At 36.7% G+C, this 8336-nt stretch overlaps 2 long non-coding RNA genes across 3 annotated transcripts; one reads left to right on the top strand and one right to left on the bottom strand.

The window, feature by feature from the left end:
• The first annotated feature begins 989 nt into the window (after nucleotides 1-989).
• Nucleotides 990-1883, top strand: LOC131158856 (uncharacterized). The gene is made up of 2 exons (XR_009137526.1): nucleotides 990-1100; nucleotides 1253-1883. It is a non-coding gene; the product is annotated as an uncharacterized LOC131158856 (long non-coding RNA).
• Nucleotides 1884-3542: 1659 nt separating this feature from the next.
• Nucleotides 3543-5989, bottom strand: LOC131161998 (uncharacterized). 2 transcript variants are annotated; one of them, XR_009138665.1, is made up of 3 exons: nucleotides 5938-5989; nucleotides 3901-3963; nucleotides 3543-3808 (listed from the first exon to the last, which is right to left on the bottom strand). It is a non-coding gene; the product is annotated as an uncharacterized LOC131161998 (long non-coding RNA). The 2 variants fall into 2 exon arrangements; XR_009138667.1 differs by lacking the exon at nucleotides 5938-5989 and adding an exon at nucleotides 4057-4144.
• Between the last annotated feature and the right edge of the window lie 2347 nt (nucleotides 5990-8336).

The following is an 8336-nucleotide window of genomic DNA, read 5'->3' on the forward strand; positions in this document are numbered from 1 at the left end:
GACTTTAAATTGTAACAGTAGAAAGAGTGAATATAAGTGAGATGCTTACCTCTTATCCAAGTTCCTTTTTATAGTGGTGGAGGTTGACCCTCCATCAATCCGTCATTAATGGGCATTATTGTGCTTGTGGGAGTTACATAAGTTTTATGAGCATTTATGTGGAGGTTTTGAATGTGATTTTGTAATCATTTATCTCATCAATGTGTATAATTAAATTTACCTGTCGGTTACGTAAGGAGGTTTAATAGTGGAACTAAAGTCGTCCCACCTTTTAAATGATGATATTTTGAGGTATATTAGTTGCCCCCCTTCTGGGTTATAATTTTTGAAACTTGTTTCCAAAGTTTGAAGACCTTAAACACTGCTAGGCCCTTTTTTTTTTCCCCCCGCTAATGTCAGCTTGTCCAAGCCATTTCGGTTCCTACCAAGCCGTAATACATACCGTGTTTAGCTAATCCGAGTCGTCACTAAATACTAGTAGATTTTTGTCGAATTATGTGATCGACTTGTTCCTACCAATATCAGCTCATTCGAGCCGAATGAACTTCTGCCAAGTTGTTTCGGTGGTTGTTTAGCTGGTTCATTGGTGCAATCTAACTAGTTGTTTGGTTCTTCCTTTTTTCAAATGAGACGAGCAACTATTTTGTTCTTTCAAGCATTCAAGCAGCTTTTCCTTCAAACATCATTAGTTGTGTCTGTTGGGCCAATTCTTCGAGCCTAATGAGCTTTGCTCATCAATTGGGCCAATTCTTTAGGCCTCATGAATTGTGCTCATCAGTTGGGTTAGTTCTTCAAGTCTCATGAGTTGTGCTCATTAATTGGATAAATTTTTCAGGTCTCGTGAGTTGTGCTCATTAGTTGGGCAAATTCTTTAGGTCTCATGAACCATGCTCATCAGCTGGATCGATTCTTATGAATTCACACCTCTCTGGGATTCATACCTCTTTGGGATTCGCACCTTTTTGGGATTCACACTTCTTTGGGATTTGCGCCATTATAGGATTCGCACCACGGTTTCATTTTCGCGCAAACTTTGTTCTATAAAAAGCCTTCCCCCATTCGTTCTTTCCTTTTCTCTGATGGAAGTCTTTGGGACTCCGGTACGCCCTTTTTTCCCTTGTTTTATCTTCTTTTTTTTTTGTGTGGTTTGGTCTAGTTTACTTTAGGAAATGAGAAAACCCATCGTGGTCTTAGGGTTTATGCTACCCTCCTCCTTCTCATTTCCTGTATCTTCGTCTCTGTTCATTATCAGTATAGTTTCAATGATGCTTCTGTAATGCTCACTCTCAAGAAAAGTTTAAACGCGCTGAGTAAGCTCAGGTGGACGAACTCAGACCAATGTCAATGAGACAACGTTGGGTGCTTGCCCGATAAGTAGGTCACTTGGATTCAGATCGGACGGTAAGGACTGACGGGGACTCTATCGGCGAACATCGGCAACCTTACTGCATTGCAACGATTTGAGATCATGTTCAACGAACTCAGTGGGGATCTACCGAGTATGGCCGGGTTGGATCAATTACAGATTCTCTTTCTTAGAAACAATAATTTTTTGTTGATTCCCTCAGATTTCTTCTTTGGGATGTCGCCGTTGTAAGCCGTAAGTCTCAACTACAATCCCTTCTTGTCGTGGGTGATTCTGGATAGCCTTAAAAGTGCTGTGGTGGTTCAAAATTTCTCGACGAATTCGGTGAACATAATTAGCAGAATCCTAGAATTTTTTGGGAGTGACACTTTCATGGGTATGATTAATTTTTATTTAGATTTTAATAGTCTCGAAGGTGAATTGCCTGGAAACTTTTTGACTTCATTAATTATGTCCCTATGGTTGAATGGGAGGAAGAGTATATCTAAACTCAATGGCATGATTCAATTGTTACAAGGCATGACAATGTTGAAAGAGGTTTGGTTACATTTGAATAGCTTTTCAGGTCCTTTGACCACTTTTTCAAGATTAACTAGGTTGCGGAGTCTGAGTTTGAGGTAGGGGTGAGCAAACGGTCGGTTCGGCCAAATTCTAGTAATTAACCGAATTAATCGAAAAATTCGGTTAAACGAAAGTGTTAACCGAACCGACCGAATTGGTCGTCCAAACCGAACCTTAACCGAACGGGTAATTCGGTTAACCGATTTTATTTAAAATTGATAATTATACAAAAAAATAAAAAAACCAAATCCAGCTTAATTAAATACTTTATTTATTAATTTTATTAATAAAAATGATATTTTACCATAGAACAAAGAACCCAAAACAAGAAAAACAACAATAAAATAATAATAATAATAATAATAATAATAATAATAATAATAAATTAATAATGACGAGTATAATTTGGGAGAAAATAGTGATTAAGGATTTAATATTTCAAAAGAAATGGTCCATGATCGCAAAAATTTGCAGAAAATGATTTATATATATATATATATATATATATATATATATATATATATATATATATATATTTATATATATTTCAAGAGGCTAACAGTTGCAAATGAAGCCTTAGAAATTTCTTTCAAGAGGCTGGCAATTTTTTGGTTTGATTATATAGAGTTCAAAAGATACTCTAAAAACTATATCTACCAATTAATTGTAGAGAGAAAAGGGTATAGAATATAATGTCACTTTTTAGAGGATGATCTAATTCCTGGTCTGTAAAACTTGCATGTTAGCAGAGCTTTATTGTGGACTACTCCTAGGATTGTCCATTTGACCAGATCAAGACAATCTTATGCACTTTTCTTTTGATAAAAAATTATTAACTGTTTGACTAGTGGGGTATGATGCCAAATCTCACTCTCCCAGTGGAAGCCCTGGCACATAACCTCTTCACTCCTTCAAGACATCTCTGGCACTTACTACTACTACTACTTCTACTGCTACTATTATTATTGATACTAACTTTTATCATCTACCCATGTATTGAAACTTGGATTTTTCACCATTTGTGCAAATTCCTCTTTGTACCATAATTGTTTGGTTTACTGGTAAAATCTCTTCTTTTGCAGCTCCTACATCTCTACCTTTTTAAATGACCAAAGGTGATAACCAGGTATGGCCAGATGAAGCTTCAAAGGACCTGGGAAAGTAAAAATACGCTCTTCACGGAACTAGTGAAATAGTGATATGAATAATGGAAACAAATAATTTGTATTTTGCACAAGTTTAAACTAAAGGCAAATTAAGCAAGACAATCCCAAAATTCAATAGAAAAAAAAAAAAAAAAAAAGTGGGGTGGAGTGAATTGGGGGTAGCCGGGTAGGGTTACCCACCGTCATCTGAATTAAGAAACTCTTAATTTTGAAGAAAAAAAAAATCTATAATGACACCATCAGTGGCTCACAACTAGTCAACTAGGTGTCTTATCCCTGTTTAGATAAAATATAATCAATGTAAAAATAGAAGTATAGAACCGTGTTTACATAAAATCTAATAAATGTAAAAATAAAATCATCTGCATACCAAAACAATCTAGAAAATCTTCATAAAAAAATATAATCACAAACCAAACATGAAATTTAAAGGTCTATAGTATCTACTTGGATTTGAGTTCAAGAGTACAAAGTTCGTAATATTATATTACAGACCAATGTAAATAGTTTGTGCAAAATAAAAATAAAAAACAAACATAAAATATAAATTGTTTCTAAAAAATTAAAATAAAAAACTAGGACTTCAATGCTTCATACATCAGCTGACAAGTGACAGCTACAATTTCATGGCTTCTTGTATTAGAAACTCCCACTTTTCAGCTTCTTACATTGCAAAATACAAAGCACAATTTCTCTGCTTATTTCACCTGTAAGTCTGCAACAAACCAAAATAATGATAATTGATAGCATGTAATTTATATGACAAAACACTAAAGCATAATCTCAATATGAAAGTATGAAACCAACCCTTTGTCTTTCTTTGTTTGTCTTATTCACCAATTGTGGACTCCAATGCAACCTTTGACAACTCTAAAAAATTGTATAGAAGCACTTGTAAGTTGTAATAATTAATCATTCAATGAACAACTGAAAATTTTTGACAATATATAAATATAATATTACCTTTTTCTAGATTTTCAAGGTCATCTATGTCTTCTTCAACCTTAATTGGAGTATGTGAACCCCGAATCCAATCTTGTGTACAGATAAGGGCTTGAACAATTTTAGGAGTCAAAGAACTCCTAAAGGCATCGAGAACACGCCCCCCTGTGCTAAAAGCAGACTCTGAAGCAACTGTAGAGATGGGAACTGCTAAAACATCACGAACCATATGTGAAAGGACGGGAAACCTTTGACTATTTAACCTCCACCACTCCAAAATATCAAAATCCTCCACGTCCTCTTCACAATCCTCCCCCAAATACCTATCCAACTCTGATTTATTATCTCCACCTTCAATTTGAGTCTTGTACTTTTGATACAAAACTTTGAACTTTCGTTCTACTGCTTCACCTTGACTAGTGGAGGCTGTGGAGCAAGTCGAGCTTGAAGTTTCACTTCTGTTTGATTCTTCATTTTTAGATTGTGACAACTTTTTATACTCAGCAAACAATTCCATTATTGTATCCTGTACCTTTTTCCCCACTAATAAACCTTTGTCGCCTTCATACATAGTAGAAAGAGCATATTGCACAAATCCCAACTTACGTCTAGGGTCAAGAACAGATGCAACAAAAATCAACATATTCATTTTGTCAATGTTTCCCCAGTACTTGTTGTATTTATCCTTCATTTTCATGCTCATTAAACTCAACTCCAGGTCATCACTATTTTCCCACTCTTTTAGAAGACAATCAATCCCACTTATTTCATCAAAAAAGGTATTACTTGTAACATACGAAGAACCTGAAACTCGTATAGTGAGTTCATAGAAGTGTTCCAAAAACATTACAAATTTTCTAACTTGTTCCCAATCAAAACTACTTGGTATGCCATTCCTAGTCTCAAGCTCAATTCTAAATGAAGGATCTTCATCCCTAAACCTTTCAAAAGCCATTTCATATCTTTGAGCTGTGTCTAGCATCAAATAAGTAGAATTCCATCGAGTGCTAACATCTAGGCATAACATCTTTTTGCATTCTACTTTTTCTACTTCTGCGCAACGCTTGAAATTTTTCAACCTAGCAGGTGAATGCCTAACATATCTGACTGCGTCTCTAACACGAGCAACTGAATCCCCCATTTCTTTCAAACCATCTTGCACAACTAGGTTAATTATATGTGCAATGCACCTCATGTGCAAGAATTTGCCTCCACAAATGTCTTTTCTCCAATTTGAAACTTTTCTTTTTATGTAGGCAATTGCAACGTCATTTGAACTTGCATCATCTACAGTCATTGTAAACACATTATCAACTCCCCAGTCAAGCAAACACCTCTCAATGGCCATACCTATCTCTTCACCTTTATGACTATAAATTGGACAAAAGTTAAGGATCTTTTTGTTCAATTTCCAATCATTATCTATAAAGTGTGTAGTCAAACACATATAATTGACCTTTTGCAAAGAAGTCCATGTATCAGTTGTGAAACTAACCCTTTGAGAGGAGGTTTTCAAAAACTTTTTCAACTTTAACCTCTCTTCCATGTAAAGGTCATAACAATCCCTAGAAATTGTCCATCTTGATGGAATTCGAAAACGAGGGCATGCAACTTTCATAAGATGTTTGAATCCCATATTCTCTACAAATTTAAAAGGCAATTCATCAACAGTAAGCATGTAAGATAATGCCTTTCGAATTGCCTCTTGGTCAAATTTCCAATTTGTAAGAGTTGCCTCTGAGCCCTCTGCATTTTTTAAGGCTGGTTGATAATTTAATTGTGTCTGTTTTGTTTCTTCAACATGTGGATTTTGTGCACATCTAACCATATGATATCTAAGTGTGCCCGTACCATTCTTTTTAGGATCAGCACAGTAATCAATATGACAATAATGACACTTACCCTTAATTTCACCAGACTCCGTCACAAATTTAGTGAAGTGATCCCACACTTCAGATCTTAGTCTCATTCTCTTCCTAACTTTTTCATTTGATTGAGTAGGAGGATTAGTAGCACTCTCACTTGTCATACTGGGATTTGAAGGCTGATGTTGGGAATTAGCTTGCGTCATTATTGCATCTTCCAAGTTTGGCACCTCCACCTCTATAGGCAAGTCATTGCTCATTTTCCCTTTAATATCTGAAAAAAAAAAAAAAAAGAATGGTAAAGTCCATCATAGAAGAGTACTAATCCAATTTTTTTTTAAAAAATAAAAATACTCTAATCACAACATAAAGCTTTCTTACCTTAGAAAATTTTACATATTACAATATGCTTACCAATTGCATTCATATTCATAACTTAGCAAGTGGCAATTATATGCAAAAAACTCAAAAAATGTGGTTCTGGGTTTAAATTATTAAAAATGCATGCAATGAGCATGCGTTGATCATCCCACTGAAATTTAATCGATGCATTTGTTGTGAATAACATTTTAATGAATTTGCATCATTTATTTCTGGCTAAAAGATAATAAAATTACAATACAACGTCTTTCCACAAAATAAAATGGAAGCAGACACTTGATAATGTTTCAATGAAATATGTTCTCATTGAACTTTTAAGATTTAAAATTTTCAAGCACTAAATAATGCATTCTAATAAAACTAACCAAGAACTAGGATAAATTTTCTTCAGATTTTACCTAATTTTCACGGCTCTAAGGTGGTGTTTGGGAGCATCCATTAAATATTTTGAAGCTGAATTCGTTAATAAACATAAAACCAAATTTCTTGAATAATCTAAAGGTCCTAACTATTTACACTAAAACTGAAATACTCATCCTAAATGCAAAATCAACTTCAAAGACAAATCATATTTTCCATTCTAAACCTTCTAATAATTTCTACTAGAAATTAAAAATGAAGCAGCAAATATGTTGATAAATGCAAACCCAAAAAACGCACATAAATATAATAATAACAGTGGAAGAAGAAGAAGAAGAGGAGGAGGAGGAGGAGGAGGAGAGGAAGAGTTACTGACTTACTGCCACTGGGGTCCGGCTTTGCACGGCGAGGTGATGGGCCGGTGGGCGGTGGCTGAGACTAAGAGTCCGAGACGCTGTCACGCTGAGGAGTGACTTTGAGGACCGAGACGGGAGGCTTCAAACGTGGTTCGATGACTCCGATGGAGACTTGGAGAGGCAGCTAGGCAGGAGAGGAGAGCTGCGGCTTGCGGGGCAGATCAGCACTCGGCAGTCGGCACTCGGCAGAGTCGGCTAGACCATAGAGAAACTGAGGAATAGAGCTTCGCGATGATAAACCCTAACTCTAATCCCCAAATCCCCGATTCCCCACTGTGAGTGTGAGTCTGTGAGAGTATGAGTGACGTGAGTCTGTGTGTGTATCTGTGGAGTGTGGAAAGTGATTGAGATTCTGTGAGTGTGGTGGACTGTGGAGTGTGGATGGATCACGGAGTGAAATGAGCGAAGGCTGGAGGCCTGGAAGGCGCCGCACGGCCCGCACGGAGCCTTTTTTTCCCACCAGGCCCAAGCCCCAAACCCCAAGCGGGCCAAGCCCGAGTCGCCTGCCCACCCCGCCGGCCCGCCCCACCTTATTATTAATATATAATAAAGTATATTAAAATTTCGGTTAATCGGTTAACCGATATTTTTTAACCGTTAACCGAACCGAACCCGATTAACCGAGATTTCATAAAATTTTAACCGAACTGACTTTTTTACCCGAACCGAACCGGTTAATTTCGGCCGGTTAATTCGGTTAATTCGGTTTTCACCGAATTATGCTCACCCCTAGTTTGAGGGATAACCAGTTCACGGGGATTGTGCCGCCATCTTTGATCAATTTCCAAGTCTTAATATAGTTAACTTGACAAATAATTTGCTTCAAGGACAAATGCCCAAGTTTGATAAATTAGTGGTGGTGGATATCAATTGGACAAATTGTAACGACCCGAAAAATAAAGATATTTAAATAATAAAGAGGAAGGAAAATTCGCCTTCGTCGACGACATTGCATTTTGGAGATGATAATTCCAAGAAAATTTTCCAGGCCTCGTCGACAAACACAGAGGTTTTGTCGACGAGGGTTTTTCAGGATCTTGTCGACGAGGTCCCGTCTCGTCAACGAGAAGATACCGAGAAGGATTTTTGGTAGTTTGAAATTCATGGACAATGGTGCAAGTTCGTCGACGAACTTTCTATAGGACTCGTTGATGAGGTGACGTGGCTCGTCAATGAATCCAGTAGTATAAATAGTGCTTAAACTCAGTTTTTACGCAGAATTTCAGCGAAGACCCTCTTTTCTCTCTCCTCTACGGCCCTTCCTTTTTATCTCTTTGAT

This window comes from Malania oleifera, chromosome 1, assembly GCF_029873635.1.
Source record: "Malania oleifera isolate guangnan ecotype guangnan chromosome 1, ASM2987363v1, whole genome shotgun sequence".
In the NCBI taxonomy this organism is placed as follows: Eukaryota; Viridiplantae; Streptophyta; class Magnoliopsida; order Santalales; family Ximeniaceae; genus Malania; species Malania oleifera.